At 44.3% G+C, this 21817-nt stretch overlaps 1 protein-coding gene across 6 annotated transcripts in view; it reads left to right on the top strand.

The window, feature by feature from the left end:
- Positions 1-7714: 7714 nt before the first annotated feature.
- The window catches only part of SEMA4D (semaphorin 4D), a 131600-nt gene continuing 117497 nt past the window's right edge, over positions 7715-21817 (top strand). For 2 of the 6 annotated variants that reach the window (XM_075599946.1, XM_075599927.1), the window contains exon 1: positions 7715-7897. The gene's annotated coding sequence lies outside the window, so the exon portion shown is untranslated. Of the gene's footprint in view, positions 7898-8067; positions 8166-21817 lie in introns of those variants that run through there. The other 4 variants (XM_075599887.1, XM_075599917.1, XM_075599937.1 and 1 more) reach the window with 3 other exon arrangements.

Below are 21817 nucleotides of genomic sequence, written 5' to 3'. Positions count from 1 at the left end.
TGCCAGTGTTTATATTTGAGAATTTGGGGACACACTTCTCCCATGTGACCTGGTTCATGCATACTGAATCCTTTAGAAAGTCACCTGGTTTCCTTCTAGTTAGCATGGCTCCGAATTCCTGGTCACTGACTTCAAGGTTATGGGGTCCTGTGCTCTGGACACTGGTCACTTTTGCAGCTTTCATCTGCAGGTACGGCTCTCTTCCTGGGGCCACATATGAGTCGTCATCATCATCATATGGCCTGAAGGGACACTGTTTTATATGATTACGTACATTGCAAAACTGACATTTGACGTCGGCCATTTAAAAAAAACGTTTTTTTGGGGGGGGGTTGCACACCCGATGGGGCAGACTTTACACAACACACATGAATTGTACTTGCTTTACAATGTTTGAACCTTCTTGGTTCTTCCTAGGGCAACACCTTTGCAAAAATCTATTTTCACTTTATTTTATACCCGACAGGGCAAACTTGACACTCAGCCCTTTGCTCAGGGTGTTAGCTTTAAGCAATCCTTTCATACCCGATGGGACAAACTTTACACTCAGCACTTGCTAGCTGTAAATTCACTTGCTTCAGCAAAATAAAATTGTTGTTCTTCTGCTTGGGTTCATGACCTTAACATATCTTCATCTACTGACCCCCAGAGGCGTAGCATCCAACTTCTGACACCACCTATGGCAGGGTCAGTAAGACGCTAAGACACTGTGTAAAGCTTAACTGTAGTGGTTTATTAGCCGCAACCAAATAAACTCCAGGTGCACTGTCCCTTTAAGAAAACCAAATTATAGAAAATAAACACATATTCCCGTTAGGGAAAGCTAACTGCACCATAGCTTTCACCCTCACTAACTGCATGGCCAGCTATGCTGGTTCCCAAGCCAAAAACATGCCCTGACATATGCAACAATGTAACCGTCTCTGCATACAACAATAAAGTGTTTTTGCTTATCTGTCAGCCTTTGGAGCAGACGTCACTGCTTCAGCTTCTTCTTAGGGGAACTCAGCCCCACCTTGAGCCCAGAGAAACTCCTCTGTAGGTCCTCTTTACCAGCTTGCGCAGCTGGGGAGCACTTCTATCTCCCCCTTCTCTGGGGAAAACAGTCTCTCTGTCTGGCAGCTTCCTGTGTTTTTAAAACACTTCCTCATTTAGTTCATTCAGACAGGCTGATTAACTCCATTAGTTAGCAGCTGCTGCTGGCTTCTCTTTGAGGAATTAACACTCTGTGGACTGGAAAGCACACTTACAGCACTGTTCCAGCCCATAGAGGACAGTGATGGTATCACCACACACACACAAAATACGCCCGCCTCCCAAAATACACACACAATATGCTCCCCTCCCCAAATACACACACAATACGCCCTCCTCCCCAAATACACACACACAATATGCCCCCCTCCCCAAATACACACACACACACAATAAGCCCCCCTTCCCAAACGTGCACACACTATAAACCCCTTCCCCAAACACACACTAAGCTCCCCCCCCACACACACATACTAAACACACCTTTGGGGGTAAGGGGACTGGGAGGGTGGTTTAGTGGGGGCCTGGGGCATGTGGGCTTACCTGTGTCCTTGGGCCTGCTGGAGCAGCATGGCCGGTGCACAGGATACCTCTGCATGCCTGTGAGACACGCCAAAGGGCCTGAGGAACAGAGGGATAGATTGGAGCTGCCAAGCAAAGGGGAGGGCCCTTCAGTCCTGAAGGAGAGAGGAACAAATGGGGGTGGCACCCAGAAAAGGGGAGGGCCCTTCTTGCCTGCAGAGAGAGAACTGTAGGGTTGGGCAGGGAGGCCGGGCGCCTTGACTGCCCAGGCCCGGGACAGCAGTCCCGGCTTTCCCCACCTGTCGGTGGCCCTGATCACTTCAATCAATAATGCCTCTGCAAACTTGAGATCAAACACTATTAAGCATTCACGTGTCCTTGCTCTAGTCTGGCAGAAGAAGTGCCACAACCAGGTGTTCAGCACTACTCTTAAGCACATGAAATGCAAGTGTATATAAATATATAACACCCAGTAATACATTAAATATATTATTTCCAAAAACTATTTGTAAGTGCAAATGCTTCGACTTAAAAATTAATTGAATTGACACGGTCCAAAAAGCAGCCAATAAAAGTCCACAGATTTTTCTTCAAAATCATAAAGATCAGTCCCCAAATGACTTTTTAGGTGCTAATGTGGCATTCAAGTGGATATTAGCACCTAATAAGTCATTTTGGAAAATTGGCAGCAAGAAGTGCTGAATTAATTTTAATTAATGTTCTCGATCCTTGGTTATTACAGAACCCTGGAGGTTTCATATCATGCTTAAGGAGACTGTTAAGCTTGATGATTACCCAGTGAGTTAAATCGGGTAAGAGATCCTTGTGATCCTGCCTTATGTGTATTTATAATATGATACAATATATAGAATATAGGTTAATGATTACAGGAGGCCATCTGAGAAACAGAGGGTTGTTTTTAAGAGAATGACTATCAGGTGATAGTGACTTTCCCAGCTGCTGTTGTTAGGTGGCAAGCCTCCTGGAGAACCAAATGGAGTTTGCAGAAATCCATCATCTGCAAACATCCTTTGTTCAAGAGAGTAGAATTGCCACCTAACAATATCACCCACCCTCCTGGTCTCTGCATATATAATTGTCATCTTAAGCAGGCTTACAAGAAATCTGCCTTTGCTTCTGGCAAGCACATGTACAGTGATGTCACCTCACCCATGCACATCCCACACTTCCAGGGAAGCGGGGTAAAAAATTAACATTTCTACTCTAGGAGGCCTGACACCTTCAGACAGCTGTTGCTAGGTGGCAAGCCTATCCCTTTGAACAAAGGAAGTTTGCAGATCATGGATTCCTACAAACGCTGGGCTTTTTTTTCTACTGGAGCAATTGTTCGTTGTGTGTGTGCATGTTTTGGTATTAGGAGTTAGGAATTATCCTAACTATTGTTGGTGATCTTTCAAGACCAAATGAATATTATTCTTCAGATGTTATGTAAGCTCAACAAACTGTTATGTATGTATGTATCTAGGGAGGAGTGGTTCAGCGAGTAAAGACACTGACTCTGAAAACAATGACACTGAGTTTGAATCAGCTCTTTGTGACCTTGGGCAAGTTACTTTATCTCCATATGCGTCAGTCACCAAAAACATAGGTTGTAAGCTCATCTGGGCAGGACTGTCTGTGAAAATTCCTACTTGCTACATACCGCGCACTATACTGTAATTGTGAAGTGCTTTGAGCCCCATTGGGAGAAAATTGCTATATAAAATAAAGTTATTATTATTATTGTGATGGTAGTGGTAGATTTGGCTGCTTTTAAATAAAGCTTAAGTCCGCCGTTACCAGATCTGGGTAAAATTGTACTAAATACAGAAGAAGTTACACTGTATCTGATCTCAGGCGCGCTATTAGAGAGGGTTGGGGTCCTTAGAATGCATCTGATCTCAGACGCTATTAGAGAGGGTTGGGGTCCTTAGAATGCATCTGATCTCAGACGCTATTAGAGAGGGTTGGGGTCCTTAGAATGCATCTGATCTCAGACGCTATTAGAGAGGGTTGGGGTCCTTAGAATGCATCTGATCTCAGACGCTATTAGAGAGGGTTGGGGTCCTTAGAATGCATCTGATCTCAGACGCTATTAGAGAGGGTTGGGGTCCTTAGAATGCATCTGATCTCAGACGCTATTAGAGAGGGTTGGGGTCCTTAGAATGCATCTGATCTCAGACGCTATTAGAGAGGGTTGGGGTCCTTAGAATGCATCTGATCTCAGACGCTATTAGAGAGGGTTGGGGTCCTTAGAATGCATCTGATCTCAGACGCTATTAGAGAGGGTTGGGGTCCTTAGAATGCATCTGATCTCAGACGCTATTAGAGAGGGTTGGGGTCCTTAGAATGCATCTGATCTCAGACGCTATTAGAGAGGGTTGGGGTCCTTAGAATGCATCTGATCTCAGACGCTATTAGAGAGGGTTGGGGTTCCTTACAATGCATCTGATCTCAGACGCTATTAGAGACGGTTCGGGTTCCTTACAATGCATCTGATCTCAGACGCGCTATTAGAGAGGGGTTGGGGTTCCTTACAATGCATCTGATCTCAGACGCGCTATTAGAGAGGGTTGGGGTTCCTTACAATGCATCTGATCTCAGACGCGCTATTAGAGAGGGTTAGGGTTCCTTACAATGCATCTGATCTCAGACGCGCTACTAGATAGGGTTAAGGTTCCTTACAACGCATCTGATTTCAGACTTGCTATTAGAGAGGGTTCCTCAGAATTTCATCAGAATTTCCCAATCTAATTATAGGGTTACTTAATCAAAAGCTTACAAAACACTGGTCTAGGCCAGGGGTGCGCAAAGTTTTGACCCTGTGCCCCCCTGTCTTCTCATCTCCCGGCTCGCACCGCCCTCCTGCAAAGCTTCGGAGTCAAATGACATTGTGGTGTTGTGACGTCATGTTGCCATGGCAATGTGACATCACTTGACCTCGTGGGGTCATGTGACGCCGGTTACCATGGCGATGCGTCACTGAAGATCAGATAGGAGCACGGTAAACCCGGCACTAAATTTAAGTGCCTTGTGGGAGAGAGCGGGACCTCTGTAGCCGCCGCGCCCCCATGGAAATTCTCCCCCACTCCCCCACTTTGCGCACCCCTGGTCTAGGCTATTGAAACGCTTCATTTAGAAAGTGAGTTTTGAGGTTTGACTAAAAGGTGGGGAGAGGGTGCTTGGCGTATACTGAGTGTAAGGGACTTCCTCAACAGGGCCGTGCAAGGGTATTCAGCGCCCTAGGTGAACTTTCAGCCTTGCGCTCCCTGCCCCTTCCCCCCCCCCCCCCCCCCAACCAACCTAACCTTCACACACACTCCCCACCCTTTTTTCTCTCTCTCCCCTCTCTTTTTCTCTCTCCCCTGCCTCTCATTCTGTCTCCTTCCTACTGTCATGCTCTCTCTCCCCTGTCGTTTCTTCCCCCTCACCTTGTCATTCTCTCTCCCCGTCATTCTCTCTCTGCCCCCTCCCTGTCATTCTCTCTCCCCTGTCATTCTATCTCCCTCCTTTCCTGTAATTCTCTTTCCCCCACCTCCTCCTGTCACTCTTACTCCCCCTCCCCCTGTCTATGCGAAAATGTGCCGCCCTCCCAAATTCTGCTGCCCTAGATTGCCTAATGGTTAAACTGGCCCTGTCCACAAGTAAGGGGCAGTGCGGGAAGGTTTAAGGTGAGAGAGAGCATTAGCAGTGAAAGGGGTGGAGAGGAGACAGTTATGGGAAGAGCGCAGGAGACCAGCATAACAAGAGATCAATGCTGATATGTAGGGAGGAGAAGAAGAGTGGAGTGCCTTAAAGGTAAAGAGGAGAACTTTGGCAGTGATCCAAAATGTGATGAGAAGCCAGGAGAGGGATTTAAGGAGGGGATGAGCAGAGACTGTTTTGGGAGAAAGTGAAATTAATCTAGCAACAGAATTTTCGATAGATTGCAAAGGAGAAAGTTTTGAGGCAAGGAGGCCAGTTAGCAGTATGTTACAATAATCCAGACGGGAGAGGATAAGGTTATGAGGATAAGAGTTTTAGCAGTAGATTGACAGAAGGAAGGGTGAATCTTGGCAATATTACGGAGGAAGAAGCAACACATTTTAGCCATGCCGGGATTATGAATGGAGAAGGAAAGGGAAGAGTCAAATGTCACTCCTAGGTAACGTGCTATGGCCACAGGATAGATGGTAGAACTATTTACAGTGATGGAAAAGGGGGCTATTGGGCCAGGTTTAGGGGGGAAATATTAGAAGCTCCGTTTTAGACATATTCAGTTTAAGGCGGAAGAGCATCATCCACGAGGATATAGCCAGGAGACAATCCAAGCATTGGCACTGGATTACAGAAGTAAGGTGGATAGATATATCTGCGTAACATCTGCATAGAGATGATACCTTAGGCTGCGTCCCTGCTAGCGCTGAGCGCTCTCCAAGCATGAGCGTGCTCAGCGCCAGCGGGGACTCAGCCTAAGGCTGAAAGGGTTGATGAGATCACCAAGTGATAGTGTGTAGAGAGAAAGGGAGAGGTTCCAGAACAGAGCCAGTGATAAGATATAACGCTTAAACTTTTTATATCTGGACTTTTGTTATTGTCCACATAACTGGTTTTCATCTCCCAAGTGTACAGTACTGTGGAGCCTAATAAGTAAACCCTAATAGTACATAGTAATAGTATTTTTTTTTTTTAATTATACTGTATTAAGTTATATTTGTATTACAATTATTTTTTACTACTAAGCAATAATAATTGTAAGCCTGGCATAAGTTAATAATACTTGAACATTCCTCTTTGTACATATATTTGCAGACTTGAACTACTATCTAAGAGTATATTATTTTATGTATATATTAAATGTAATGTTCAACAATGTGTAAATAATGGTTTCTATGGGCCGTGTATGATGTGAAGAAAACATTGAGAGGCATTTTCAGCATATGTCTCCCAGCATCAATATAGCAAGGAATTTTGCCCATCTTGCGGTATGTAATAAGGGGAGTGGTTATATTGAGGAATATTAGAAGTTATACAAGGCACTATAGGAGGAAGCATCACATTATGTGCCTGTGACAGTTTTTCTTAATTTTCCGTGTCACAAATACTGCTGGGTAAAAGGTGACATAAGTGTCTTTGGTTAATAATTACCAAGTGTCTTATTTCTTACTAAAAAAAAAGTACAAAATACAAGTTTGGGTTAACAAAACACAGAACCCCAGCAAGCTCTTTTTGGAAACCCCTGAGCCCCCACAATATATATATATGTATATGTGTCAAAATGGAGATCTATTGAGCGTGGCATATGTATAGAACAGACGACAGAGAAGCCCAATGCTACATCCAACATGAAAGAAATACACAGTAAAATACTTATATATTCTCTTGAAATAGGGTCATTTAGTTTAACCCTTTGGCCAAAGCGTTGTAAGCTTGCAAGCCACGTCAAGGCAGACACCTGTTCGCAAGTCCTAACACTACCAGATAAAATACTAATATACCTCTATTAGGATTAAAATTCTCATTTACCTCTATTAGGAGGGAGAAAGACCACAGTGGGTCTATATCCAGCAGAATGGCGAACAGGTGTCTGCCTTGACGTGGCTCGCAAGCTTACAACGCTTTGGCCAAAGGGTTAAACTAAATGACCCTATTTCAAGAGAATATATAAGTATTTTACTGTGTATTTCTGTCATGTTGGATGTAGCATTGGGCTTCTCTGTCGTCTGTTCCAAAATACAAGTTTGACATGCTTTTCATGAATTAAACAGAAATAGCTGTGTTATTCCAGTTGCGATAGTGCAGAGTAAATGAGCACGTCAGTAGGTGATACCTTTTTTTTATTTGGACGAAGAATTTATATTTCAGCAGTTCTCCTCTGCTTCTCAGGTATTTGCTTTTCAGGAACTTTATAGAAATCCCCTTTCATATTTGTGTCCCCCCCAAAAAAATGTATTAGAGAAGAATTCTTAAAGGCCCTACACAGTACACCACAGAAATGCATTTCACATACAATATGTGTAAAAGCCCCTGATGACAGGAGGCTCAGAGTTACACAGGGGGCTTCATTTGTCGTACTATCCAAGTCCCATGTTCCTTATTTTCCTCCTCCTTCTCTCACGCTCCTATTACATCCCCTCCCCCAGTGCAGCAGACACCCCTTCCCTCCTCCTGCTGCTGCTGCTTCCAGCCTGTGTGCTGCTGCTCTTGTAGTATGCAGATCTGATCATTAGGAGACCTGCTGATGATACACTGCTCTCCGCCATACTGCGGGGCACAACTCTCACTCCCCAACTCTGCACCCTGCTGCCAGGGACCAGCAGCAGCAGCAGCAGCAGCAGCAGCAGCAGGGAGATCAGTGCAGGTAAGAAGCAGGGCTTCACTCTCTTCACATAGTGTCTGCTCTGTGCACAAGGTCTGGGAGAGCAGCCGTGCAGATGAGGGCGTTATTGTCAGCGGTTTGCCCCTTGCGTTGCTTGTCCTGTCTCTCGCGGTGTAATTGCACCCCCCCCCCCCCTTTTTTGTGAGCGCAGTTTGCATTCCCAGTGAGCTCTGCCCGTGCTTCTTGGTGGTATAAGGAGGATTTTGATCGCTGTTAATAACGCGGTATCGCTCCCTGCGGCAGGGAAGAGGTGAGCACAGCTGGGTGCATTTCCCAGCCTTTTTCATGCGCATTTATATGGGGGGGGGGGGGGGGGTGGGGGGTGTGTGTGTGTGTGTGTGTGTGTGTGTGTGTGTCAGCACACCTTCCATTGTTACCTGGGGGTATGCTCCCACGTTACTTACTGTACATGTCTTACAATGTAGGCAGCATAAGGATGTATTGCTGATCCACAGCACACAGGCTGGCAACCTAGACATGCACAAAACCAATATTGTTGAACAACAACAAGCATATCCAATGCACTGTTTAATCCAGACATCATTTGGCCAGCACCAGTGCGCCGTGATCCGCCTATATCAGGGCGGAGAAGTAGTGCACTTACTTATTCATTTACTTCGGAGTAGTGTAAACATGTGCATTTGTTCCTCTACTTGTCACGCCCCCTTCCCCCGGTTTAAATCGGCCAGTGAGGGAGCGGAGTGCACCCCCAGCTTCTCACCCACCTTATCTTGTACATTCGGAACCCTCCTTCCTATTGTCTCACTCTCTCCCTATGTGGAGGGCCCCTCTCCTCCCCCCAGCCAGCAGCTCTGGGAATACACAGCCCCGTACAAGCTGTAGGCGGCAGGCAGTGTGTCTCTGTCGGTGGATAGGAGGCTTGGGGCTCCTGTTATGCATACCATTTGTTAATGTGGTGTATTCTTTCTGAAGGAACACATTCATTAATGTGTAAAGTTAAACAAACCAATCTTGTCACATTTTTGTGTGTCTTTAAATTTAAATGTATTGCATCCCCTTCTGTAAGAAAATGTTTATATTTAATAAAATGTAATGTTTTTCACAACTTGCCTGGCTAACGGATATCTGACTATTTTTAACCTATTCATTAACATTCTTTATTCATTTTATGCACGTGATGGTATATAATTGATATTTTTTTTTTAAATGAAGATGATTAGGGCGACCTGTTTGTTATCATTTGTTTTATTTTGTAAAGCGTCAACATATTCTGCAGCATGGTACAATGGGGGTACAGATGTAGGTATACCACATAAACAGAATGTCATGCCAAATAAGGACACACAAGCCCAGATACAAAAGGTAATGAGGGCCCTGCTTGTGAGCTTACAATATAGAGAGAATAAAGAGCAATGTAGAAACAAAAGGGAAATATAAAGAGGCGAACCCTCAATGGTAGGTGCTACTTAAACTCTGGACTTGATAGATGAATCAGAGATGGCAGAGTATAACCTTTGGAATAGCGGGACGCCTGATCACTAGGTATAAAATGACTGCTAAAGTAGGAAAAAGTGTATCACAATTTGAACAGGTGAACAAGTAATAGGAAAGTTGGAGCACTACTGTAATCAGTGAGAAAATATACTGCAGGAGAGTGTCCCATAAGATAAAAAAATGTTTAATGGATCAAAGGCATCAACCACATAGACGGAGCCCAAAGTGGCCACTTTGAGGGCAGCGGTCCTATAGTCACCCGATAGGGAACCAGCAGAAAAGCGCAGCACAATAGAAACTCCCCTAGTGAGTGGGGAGCGGCTTTAAAGGGGACTATTTTGACTCATGAAACTATTCTTTGATAAATCGCTCTAGGTGTGAAACGCGTTAGAGGTTTCTTGTTAATTGTTGGGTTATGCCTCAATAAACTTTTTTTTTTTTGTTACCACTTACCTCCAGTTCTCTATTGTCACAGTGCTTCTTTTTCTATCGAGAAGCAAAAGGGAAAGTGGCTGCTCATTGTGGGATGGATTATGTCTCATGGGTGGAGTTTGGTCCAGCCACAGAAGTGTTCCCAATAGTGTTGGGGTATGCCAGGTAGGCTTCCTTGAAAAGGTGAGATTTCAAGATGTTTTTACATGGGGGAAGAGTGGTGGTATGTGGTAGGGAATTCCATTGAAAGGGGGCAGCACAGGAGGCGACAGTGGGAGGAGGTGAGGGAGAAAAAAATGCTGATGTCATGGGAAGAACATAGGGGGTGTTTAGGGATATATGTGGGGTTGAGGGGCAGCGTTGTTGAGAATTTTGTAAATCAGAACTAGAGTTTTTTTACATTTGATTCTAGAGAATATGGCAAGTCAGTGGAGGGATTTGTGTAGTGGCGCATCAGAAGTGGAGCAGTGAGTGAGGTAGGCGAGTCTGGCAGCAGCATTTTGGATGGATTTGATTTGGGAAAGGTGGACAAGGGGAAGGCCAGCTAGAAGGTTGCAGTGGTCAAGCTAGGAACAAGATGAGTGAATGAATTAGGATTTTAGTTGTCATGAGTGAGAGAAGTGTATCCTAGCGATATTTCAGAGGTGGAGAGGGCAGGATGTGGTGAGGGAGTGAATATGAGGCATGAATGAGGGCAGAGTTAAAGGCAATTCCTACGTAGCAGGCTTGGGGTGTTGATGAGATTGTGGAATTATTGACCACTGAGTTGGGTTGGAAAAGGGAAAAAAGTTTTTGTTTGGTTTTGGACATGTTAAATTTCAGGTAATGTGGGACTTCAAGGAGAGACAGTTGTGACATGGGACAAGACAGAGGAGGAGTGCTAAATTTGGGTATCATCGACATAGATGATCCTAAAAGCCCAGAAGATTGTATTAGTTCACCAAGAGAGGAGGTGTAGAGTGAAAATTGCAGAGAGCCAAGGACAGAGCCATGTGGAACCCCGACAGAAAGAGGGAGTGAAGAGGAGACACCAAAGAGGGAAACACTGAAACAGCAGTTGGATAGGTAGGATGTCAATCGAGAGGGCTGAATCATGGAAGCCAATGGAGTAGAGTGGGTGCAGGAGAATGGGGTGATCAACCATTTCGAAGGCAGCAGAGAGATTCAGGAGAATTAGTAAGGAAAAGTGACCCTTAGACTTAGCTGTGAGTAGGTCATTGGCCACTTTTTGTTAGTGCTGTCTCGGAGTGTAGAGGACGGAAACCAAATTGCAGAGACTCTAGCATTGAGTTGGAGTAGAGAAAGTAAGTCAAGCGGTTATATACAAACAGCTCAAGTTGCTTGGAGGCAAAGGGGAGATTGGGTCAAGAGAGGGTTTCTTTAGAATGGGTGTGATGAGTGCATGTTTAAAGGAATATGTGAATGTGCCAGAGATGAGCGGTTTAAAAAGGTGACTCAAGGTAGGTAGGACTTAGCATGCCGGAGAGGTAGCAGATGGGAGGAATAGGATCAATGGGGCAAGTTGAAGGGTGAGATCATGAGAAGCACAGAGACCTCCTGAGTCACAGGGGAAAATGAGCGGAGGGTGAATATAGGTGTGTGAAGGGAGATAGGTGGTGCTTGTGGGACCTCAATTGAAGAGATGTCATGTCTGATGGACTTAATCTTATCTTTAAGGTAGGTAGATTTGAGCTGTGAGGGCCGAAGGGGGTGCAGTTGGGCAGAGAAGAGAGTTAAAGGTGGCGAATAGACGCTGACGGTAAGAGGACATTGATAAGTATGAGATTCAGCTGTGCTGGGATTCTGCTGTAACATCCACAGAGCAATAAACTACTAGCTGAGATAACAATATCCAGCAAGTCTCTGTCTGTCTGTTTTGGGCCTTTTAACCCTTTGCATTCTGGTCGACTGGTTCTGTGCAGTGGGGGTGCAGAACTTGCGTGTGATCTTCTCTCAGGGCTTGCTGCCTCAGGCAGGGTAAGGCTACGCTTATAGTGCTGGCGACGCGATGGTCGCTGGAAAATCAAATAGAGATGACTTCCAGCGATCGCGACCAATCTGTCGCTTCACGCTTACTATAAGCGCACACGATGGCGGCAATGTATTTGTTTTGCTGCGACTTCTAGTCGCTGTCGCCGGCACTATAAGCGCAGCCTAAGGCCTCGTCCATGGTTGTTGCCCCTACAGCTGCAATTAGAGCGGCTTTCGTAGGGACTCGCCTACGCTTCCGCAAGTGCGCGGAAGCGTAGGTCTTAGGGAAATTTAAAATTTCCCCGCTTACCGGAGCGCAGGGCTGGTCACGTGAAGGGTTCGCCCAATGAGGGCGAACCAGCTCCGTGATGTCACTGGCCCGCCCTCGGCCCGCCCCTTGACGGCGCGCAGGGAAAGCACCCGCAAGGCCAGGGAAAGCACCCGCTTTCCCTGAGCCTCAGCACGCCAGCGGGAAGCTTGGCCGAGGCCTAAGGCCTAAGGCCTTGCCCCACAGCGGACGCTGCGCTCACCAGAGCCCTCCCCGCAACGGCGCCGGGCCCGCTGCGAGGGGGGGCCGCTGCGCTCGCGCGAGAACTACTCCTGCTCTCAATAGAATTGAGAGCAGGAACTCGCGTCGAGCGGCTAGGCACGCCCCCCGGCGGTTCAGCCAATGAGGGCGAACCTGCCGGGTGACGTCATGGCAGCGCCCCCGTCACTCCTCCGGCACGCCCCCCCCCCCGGTCTCTGCTCCTGCAGTGAGCTGCAGACCGGGGAATCGCCGGAACGCGCAGCCAAAAGCGCGGCCGCGCATTAGAGCGCCGTGACCGGAGCCTTAGCCTTAGGGTGTTAAGAGAGGTTAGAGATGTATGTTTGACATGTGACCCACAAAAAAGGAATCATGGAATGGTATTGGTTTAAAAAGGGAGAATATATTCACACGTATGTAAAGAATTGTAGGAAGATTGCACTTGCAAAGCTATATTGTGAAAGTGGACGTCCCAAGCATGTCTCCATCTAGACAAGATGAATGAAGGGAAGTCTCCGTGCATGTAAACATGTTACATTGTGCTTTTGTTTTTCTTCCCATTGTTTTTAAAAGAATAAAAAAATCGGCTTCAAAACAAACTGGAATTTTAAGTCCTAAAGCTGCACCTGTTAATTCTGAAACTGAGTTGAGCCTTTTGTGCTCCGCAATTTGTAAACAGAGATCATTGGCGAGAACTCCCTTAGGATAGTGTGTCCAGTTTTGGAGACCAAATTAGAGTGTGCAAAGAAGGGCTACTAACATGGTGCAAGACTCATCGGGAAAGATTAAAGAACCTTCAAATGTACAGCTTAGACCAGGGGTGCGCAAAGTTTTGGAGCTGCGCCACCCTGTGTGCCAGACCCAGCGCTCGCGCCCCCTTCTCCCTGTGGCCCCACGGCAAATGACGCCATGGGTCACGTTACGTGACCCCATAGCGTCATTTGACGCGCATTATCATGACAATGCGTCACATGACCCCACAACGTCTTTTGACGCCGCGTTGTGACCAGAAGCCGGCTGAATCCTGGTAAGTTGAGGTTGCAGAGGTCCCCTGCATTTAATGTAAATGACTCGGGGAAGAGCACGGGGCCTCTGCAACCACCGCGCCCTCCAGTTTGCGTACCCCTGGCTTAGAAGGGAGAAGGGGATATGATTGAAAGTTTCAAAATATATAACTGGTTTCAAGAGGGAAGCCTATTTCAGAGAAAAAGTGCTCCAATTAGGCAATTCTCTGAAGCTGGAGTGTGACTGGCTAAGGGGAAATGTGAAAAAGTACTTCACAGAAAGGGTGTCTAATGCAGTAAAGGAAAGACTAAAATACCCAAAGCTACATCCAATGTGACAAAACACATGCTGCAATACTTCAGTGCTGATATTCTCAAAAGTAAGGGTCTTTTATTTAAAGCCTTTGGGGGTTCTTAAGCTTTCTGGTATATTGTGTGTTTTAATGCCGTGATGGAGTTCAAATATGCTTTAGTATGGACAAAAAGTATCCTACATACAAAAGAAAGACAACAATCAAATGGGGTCTGTGGTTTTACAGCAGTAAGGCAAATGAGCAGCCTAGTTGGGCCAAATGGTTCTTATCGGCTGCCAAATACAGTTTGATTTAAAGCAGCAGTCCAAGCTGCCGTTTAAAAAAAAAAAAAAAATATATATATATATATATATATATATATTTCCCTTTTAATATGTGCATCAATACAATCCATACAAAGATAACTAATTAGTTACATTGCCGATCAATCGGTGACGATTCGACTCTGGTTCCCTAAATGGGCTGTCAGTGCAGCAGCAGAGGACCAAAGTGGGGAAGATCATGTGACCAGGCAGTCACTAAATATATTTGGTGCACTGCTAGTGAGAGGGCAGGGCTCAAGAAAGGGTGTGCCAGAGCCTGTTTCAGAAGAGGAAGGGGATGTGACTTTGTAAATTGTTGCTATAGAAACAAATGTTACATTATAATACATTAAAAATCTAATTCAGAATTGTGTTTTTGTTTTTAATGCTACAAATATTTTCTCATAGTACAGAGCTGATTTATTTATTTTTTTAAACGTAGGATATTGCTTGGTCTGCAACTTGTAACCCCTTTTGTTGTCAATGGAATTGGCAAGTGTTGCAATTCTTTGGGGTTGGTTAAATCCGTGGCACACGGGTACTGCTGATGTTGGTGTAACAGCTGATTTAATAAATGGTGCCTTAAAAGCCCCAAAGCTAATACATGGAAAGCATTATTTGCCTTTTTCATGTGCAAATATTTTTATATGATTTCTCGGTTTGGAATATTCATTGGGTTTTCTGCAATCTGCCTGGGTACAGCCACTGGTTTATCTAGTGCCAAGTGCTCTCTTTTACATGTATGGAGGAATGGTCTGCACATCTGCTTTCCATAGACAGAGTCCTGATTATCCGACCTTCCGTTTTATCCATCATCCCCCCCCCCCCCACCCCCTTCTTGCTTACGGTAGAAGAGGAGGACCGCAGACCACGGGAGCGGCACCGGAGGAAGACAGCTGGCTGCTGGAGAAGAGGACCATGTCAGCGGAGAAATGGAGTTAAGACAGCAGGTAGGAGAAGACCACCAGACCCTGTGTGCAGAGCGGTATAGGAGAACAGCCGGGGAGGAGCGCGCTGTAATACCGGAAGTCAGACACGGTGTCAGACTTCCCGTGTTACCGCGCGCTCCTCCCCGGTCGTTCTCCTATACCGCTCTGCTCTGCACACAGGGTCTGATGGTCTTCTGCCTGCCCGCTGTATTAACTCCGTTTCTGCGCTGACATGTTCCTCTTCTCTGGCCGTTGGCTGTCTTTCTCCGGTGCCGCTCCCGTGGTCTGCGGTCCTCCTCTTCTTCTGCCACCGGTAAGCGAGAAGGGGGTGGGGGGAGAATAACACTTAATGTATTATCCGTCATTTTCAGTTATCAGTTTAAGCCACGGTATCAGTCCCGTTTAGGTTGGATAACCGAGACTCTACTATAGCTAGAAATATCCACAAATCATATTCTGTAACTTCCATTACCAGCAGCATTCTGTGCTAGGTTGCACAATAACAATAGTCAACATCAATTCAAAGTAACATAAAATAAGTCTTAGCAGCAGCACTCCATATATAGAAAGTGTGATGAATTGGTCCCCTACTCCTTCCCCCGCCCCCACCCCCCACATCCTTATCCAAATGCTTTCAATTAAAAACAGCAATTCCCTCCAGAAGCCTTTTAATAGTATGACTCCGGGGGTGGGTGCCCCCTCGAGGGAGGACGGCATAATATTTTCTAAGGGGGGGGCACCACGCTTACATAAGGCTTAAGCACACTGCTATGCTGCTTGATCATTTTTGCGCAGGATTCCTGAACATGAATAGCCACTGTGGAGAACTCGAGTCGCCAGAGAATTGCTAGAAACATTAGGCACTGCTGGAAGCTTTTGCATACAATTTCTCTATTGTTACAGTGTGTAACATGATGATGCCTCTGTCCTTGGGGATATCTCAGAGATGATACAGGATACGGAGAAGTAGAAACATTTTGTTGCTTGCTAAACCGAGGCATGTTAAAACCTACCACTAGAATACATTGGGATTTAAGCAAACTTTTGTAGTCACTTAGTAGACAGATGATGGACAGAAATGTGGGGTTTCTTAACTCTTGCATCCCTGGGGGATCAGTAAATGCAATACAAAACGCTGTGCTACTGTTTGTATAACTACAGTGAAAAAATAAAATTGTGTTACACAATATATGTAAACTTGTATACAGTATGTGCTGCTCCTTAGAAATCTGAAATTTTTTCAATGCTATGTACACACACACACACACACGTACAGACCTACGTACACACGTGTATACACACACACACACACACACACACTGCAATTAAATATGTAGTTGGGAATTGTAACTTATATTTACAATTCTTTTGTATTAATTTATTCAGCATTATTTCATTCATAATTGAGTCCTTGAAAGAGGCAGTCCCGTGTGTTTATCTTTTATTGGCATCTTATTTTGTTACTGCAACCATTTAACGGGGCTATGGTGATATTTTCCTTTTAATTCTTATGATCCGGAGATATTGGTCTCCCAAATTTTCCCATAGAAGTCAACGGGCGAAAGTTTCAGTGATTTTGTAAATACTCATTTTAGCATTTCTGGAGATGTTTGGAAGAAAAAAAGAACAGAATGTATTAAGATTTACTTAAATTTAAAAAAAATTTTTTTAACCTGCGTGGAATTGCCACTTGGAAACATGACAGTAATGTTAGTCCAAAGTCATTATCTGCTATCTGTGCGCAAACATACATTTGTTAGATATGTGAGTAAACATTTGCACAATGTTGGATGTTGAAGGCACCATTTTTTGTAGGACAAATGAAACGGAGATACAGTCATGTGAAAAAGAAAGTACACCCTCTTTGAATTGTATGGTTTTACAAATCAGGACATACTGTAATAACAATCATCTGTTCCTTAGCAGGTCTAAAAATTAGGTAAATACAACCACAGATGAACAACAACACATGACATATTACACCATGTCATGGTTTATTTAAACGCATCATACAAAATGACACAACATATAGTGCAATACCTCAGTGCTTATCTGCTCATGAAAAGGGTAATTTAGTTAAACCCTTTGGCCAAAAGGTTATAATCCTGCAGCCACTTCACGGCATGCCCAATCTGCAGGTCCTAACACTACCTGGCACAATTCTCATGTACCTCTCTTGTGATAGATCACCAAAATCCTGCTTCCTAGGGCTCACTAAATGGCCGCCTTTCAGTTTCAAATGAATCCTTCTGTCAATGTAACTCCGCAGCTACAATGTATCCTTATTTTACCAAGGTAACATTATCAATTGTTCTAGTTTACAGCTCACACTGCGAACATTGGCAACAAATTATCACAAACGGGAAAGTGTTACAAAGATCTTGCACTGCTGGGAAAGTGTTTAAAGCTGCAGTTCAAGCTGCTGTTTAAAAAAAAAGCATCAATAGAATCTGCACACTGACAAGTAATTAGCTAAGTTGCCGATCGATTCGTTCTCCTGTGATCGATCGGCAAAGATTCGACTGGGGGTCGGGGGGTTCACTAAATCTGTTACTGCTGCAGAAAAGGACCCAAGATGTAAAGTTGTGTGTGGAAGACCAGACAGGCACTAGATACAATTTGGTGCACTTGCTAGAGAGTCTGTCTCAGAAGAGGAAGGGGATGTGACTTTGTAAATGATTGCTATAGAAACAAAAATGCTTGTTCCATTAGAATACATTAAAAGGTCTTTAAAAATGGTGTATTTTTGTTAAGCTACATAAATGTTCTCATAATACAGAAATTATTTATTTTAAAAAACACACGTAGGATATTGCTTTTAACTGCAGCTTTGAAACTTGCTATAGAAATCAATGGATTATCAGTATATTAAAATGAATTACAAAGAGCATGAAGAATTGAATTTAAAAAAAAGTAGTACTTATTATTTCTGTAGTAATAGATATATAAAAAACACATGTAGGATATTGCATGGATTGCTCGTTTTTAAAGACACAAGTAAATTGATCTTTGTTTGCTATTGGATTATGACATCATTAGTCAAACTCGCAGAAGGTAAAACAAACATAAATAGTGCAAGTTGTTAAATACCATGGTTCAATACTTACGACGTGTGCTAGTTGGCAAAAACACCACAGTATATTTGGTGGTATCAGTGGGGCAAGGTAAAGCAGGGGTGTTTGAGGCAGCAGAGGAGACACTAGAGAAGACTGTGAGAATACATGAGATTATCCAGTTTCTGGCAGAGCAAATCTGCAAATGTGCATATTGAAAAATACAGTGCATTTAAAAACCGAAATTCAATATAAACCTTCTCTGCCAGCAAAATAAGTGATGTAATCAGAAAAAAAGATCTCTTTTTCATTCTCTAAAATAAGGATTAATTTGATTTATAGTTATAGGTTTTCTTGTAACTCTGACAGTAGTAAAAAAAAAGAATATTATTAGTTGTAATGATTTAATTTCACGATTCATATTGCAACCCCATAAATGTTTTGTTTTTTTTCTTCTCGTTTTGGTTTTCTTCTCGTTTTGGTAATCGCATCTCATCTCTTTATTTAATGTTCATGGTAAAAAAAAAAAAGCTTAAGGGCTTCTTGCTTTGAGTAATAACCAGATATGCAACCTACTGAAAAAGAGACCAGTGTTTTGATGCAGGGGTGCGCAAGCTTTCCCTGCTGCACCCCCCTGCTCGCGCCCCCCTCCTTAGGCTGTGCTTATAGTGCTGTTGCCAGCGACGGTGACGTCACGCTGCGGTTGCTGGAAAAATCAAATTGACTTGACTTCCGGCGATCGCGACAAAGCCGTCGCTCCGTCGCGTCGCTTCTACTATAAGCACACACAACGGCGGCAATACATATGTTTTGGCGCGCTTTCTCCGGCATTCTAAGCACAGCCTTACCTGGTCTTCGGCTTCGAATGACGCTGCGGGGTCACGTGCCATCACGGTGCCATGGCAAAGTGTCGCCAAAGACTAGGTAAAGGATGTTGCAGAGGCCTCATCCGATCCCCCGGTATTTAATTTAAATGCTATGGGGAAGAGCGCGGGGCCTCTGCAACCGTCCCCCTCCCCCCCATTAAGATCTTGCGCACCCCAGTTTGCGCATCCCTGTTTTGATACATTGTTCCAAAGGAAACCTTTTTAGAAAGTGAGTTGATTTGTAAGCGAGCAGTAGTTGAATTGGTGAGACCAGACTAGGCTGATGCTTTAGCTTCTGACCTTCCTATCTTTGTATTGAAGGCTGAATAGCTGTTCTGCACATTCTGTGTATAGTCTGATACCACATGAATTGGAGGATGAGGTCAAAATCGCATACAGACCATCTGGCCTCTTCAAATAAACTCAGGTTGGGGTTGAGTAGCTTTAGCAACCTTGTGCTTTTATTTATTTCCAAAGTCTGTTTGCTTTGTAGTGAAATATTGGAAATAATTCATCTGATTTTATGTTCCTCGGTGTACAGAAGTGCGGTGTACGAACTAATTAAGTAGTGCAGCAGGCTATACACACACAGTATGTGAGTTTATGTTGGTTATTGCTCCTAGCAATATAATGTGCAACTACCAGCACAGCCTGAACACACAAACAAAGCCAGGCCTTTCATGTTGCAGACTTTGAGGTTAAATAAGTTACTGAAGCTTTCTTTCCTGTGTCGCTTTCTGTTACCAATAAAAGCGAGAATATAGTCAGTCTTTGTTCTTTTTATTGCAAATCTGTGGTATTTAGATTTATTCAACGCCATACTGTAAGTAAAGGGCTGAATCCTTGTTTTTTTGTTGCTGTTGTTGTAGCTTATTGTGTATTGATTTTTTATTATTATTTAAATGCTATGGCTTTCCCGTATTTTTTCCTCATAAAAATAATGTTATTCTGGTGGTACAGTGGTTTTGACCATTTCTATTCCAGTAATTCTATAGTTCCATGGATATATGGAAGATTTAGCTAGCTTTTTATTTTGCCTGCAGTTATTGATACTGCAGTGTCCTATATAAAGCGCAAACAAACAAAACAAGAGGTTTATTTATTTTTGTTGTTTTTAACTTTTTATTTTTTTGCTTAAAATGACGATGTGAAATAGCACTAACGATACCCCTAATATACAGATGCAGAGATTATGTAAACGTTTTATTTGGATATAACATAAGTGGAAGCACTCAATACACTTTTTTTTTTTATCTAGCTAAATGTTCACTAACTTATTTATAATTTTAGGGCAAATGCATAGTATTTTAGGTTGAAAAATGTCCATGGAGTCCAATCTTTGTGAAATTGTAATTGGGCAAGATATTCATCCTTTATTTATCCAGAGGATTATCCTACATTGATCCAGAGGAAGGTAAACAAGAAACTCATCCTTTATTTCAGGGGGGCGCAAACTTTTTTCCCGGCCGGCGGTCACCTCACCCCCGCGCCCCCTCTCCTCCACTTACTTTGGTTCCGGCATCATGACGTCACGTTGCCATAGCAACGTGACGTCACATGACCTCGCGCCGTCATGACGCCGCGTTGCCATGGTGACGCGTGTGAAGCCAAGGGAAGTAAAGGTTTACAGAGGCCCTGTAGCTCCCCCGGCACTTAATTTAACTGCCTTCGGGAAGCGCGCGGGGCCTCTGTAATCCGCGCGCCCCCCCGCAGGCAGTCTCGTGGCCCCCAGTTTGCGCAACACTGCTTTATTTATCCAGAGAATTATCCTACATTGATCCAGAGGAAGGTAAACAAAAAAACTCCAGTGAACGATTTGCTATCCTAACTGTCTGGTGCCCCCCCCCCCCCCTCTCTCCCCTCCCCCTCTCTCCCCCTCCACCTGAAACTCACACACAATCTCCTTCCCTGTCACAAGTTAAGCTGCACAGGTAGAAATGAGAGTGGGGTGGGCAGTCCTGGAATGCTCCCCACCTCCCTGCTCTAATGATTTGCTTAGCCCCCCTCCCCAGACTTGGGTCAGTCAGCACTGCGTGCCTGGACGTCACCGCTGTGACGGGCGACAACACAACCTATCCTGCTTAAAGCACAAAAGGTTGGGTCAACAGTCCTGGTTAATCAGTACTGCAGCAGGCACCAGGAGGGGATTTTTACTGTAGGTGCCTGGGCAACCAGGCACCTGGGATTTTTCCACCCCTGTCTTACTGTAAGAAACCCTTTCCTTTTGCTGCTGGTGACATCTCCTTTCCTCTCATCTGAAAGGATGACCCAGTGTCGTTTGTACTGCTCTTGTGATGAAAACTTCCCTTGAATTTACCCTCTATATATGTAAATAGTAATCTAGCCCCTCTTAGTTTGGATAGTGCAATGGTTTCCAACTTTTTTTTTTTGGTTAAGGAACCCCATCTGAAATTCTGAGGACCCCCAACCCTCTCTATTAGCGCAGATTGTTGGTGATTAATGCGCTCCAGCGCTGGATCCATTTTGTTCATAGAATACAAATGGGTACAGAGAATAGGGCTAGTGAGATAATGAAAATATTGTCCTCTGTGGTGCCAAAATATCCCTGAAGATGGGGTTAGCAATGAAGCCCCTATGTAATCCTTATACGGATGGTCCCTTGGTTCACAATACGACAAAATAATAGATAAACATTACTCACATATTGCCCAATCTGATGTCCCGAAAAACGTGCTGCCAAGTAGAAATGCTGGTGCAATGTAGAGAGAGGAGAACTGGCACACAGTCAAAGAAGTGGGTCCCAAGGTTGATGAAGAATGATCCTTTATTTAATCCATAAAACAAATGGAGGTAAGCATCCTCCTACGCGTTTCGTGTACACTTCTTTGACTGTGCGCCAGTTCTCCTCTCTCTCTATTGGCGCGTCCGACATCAGATGCATTGTAAATTCTTCTGCATTTGGTAACATTTTAAAATTACAGGGAACCCTGTAAGGATGCTCGTGAAAACCAAGGGTTCCTAGGAACCCTGGTTGAAAGACACTAGGATAGTGTTTTACACGTAAATCAGGCTTTCAATCGCTTTCATTT

This window comes from Ascaphus truei, chromosome 1, assembly GCF_040206685.1.
Source record: "Ascaphus truei isolate aAscTru1 chromosome 1, aAscTru1.hap1, whole genome shotgun sequence".
NCBI lineage: Eukaryota > Metazoa > Chordata > Amphibia > Anura > Ascaphidae > Ascaphus > Ascaphus truei.
This window is presented reverse-complemented; position numbering and strand designations above follow the sequence as displayed.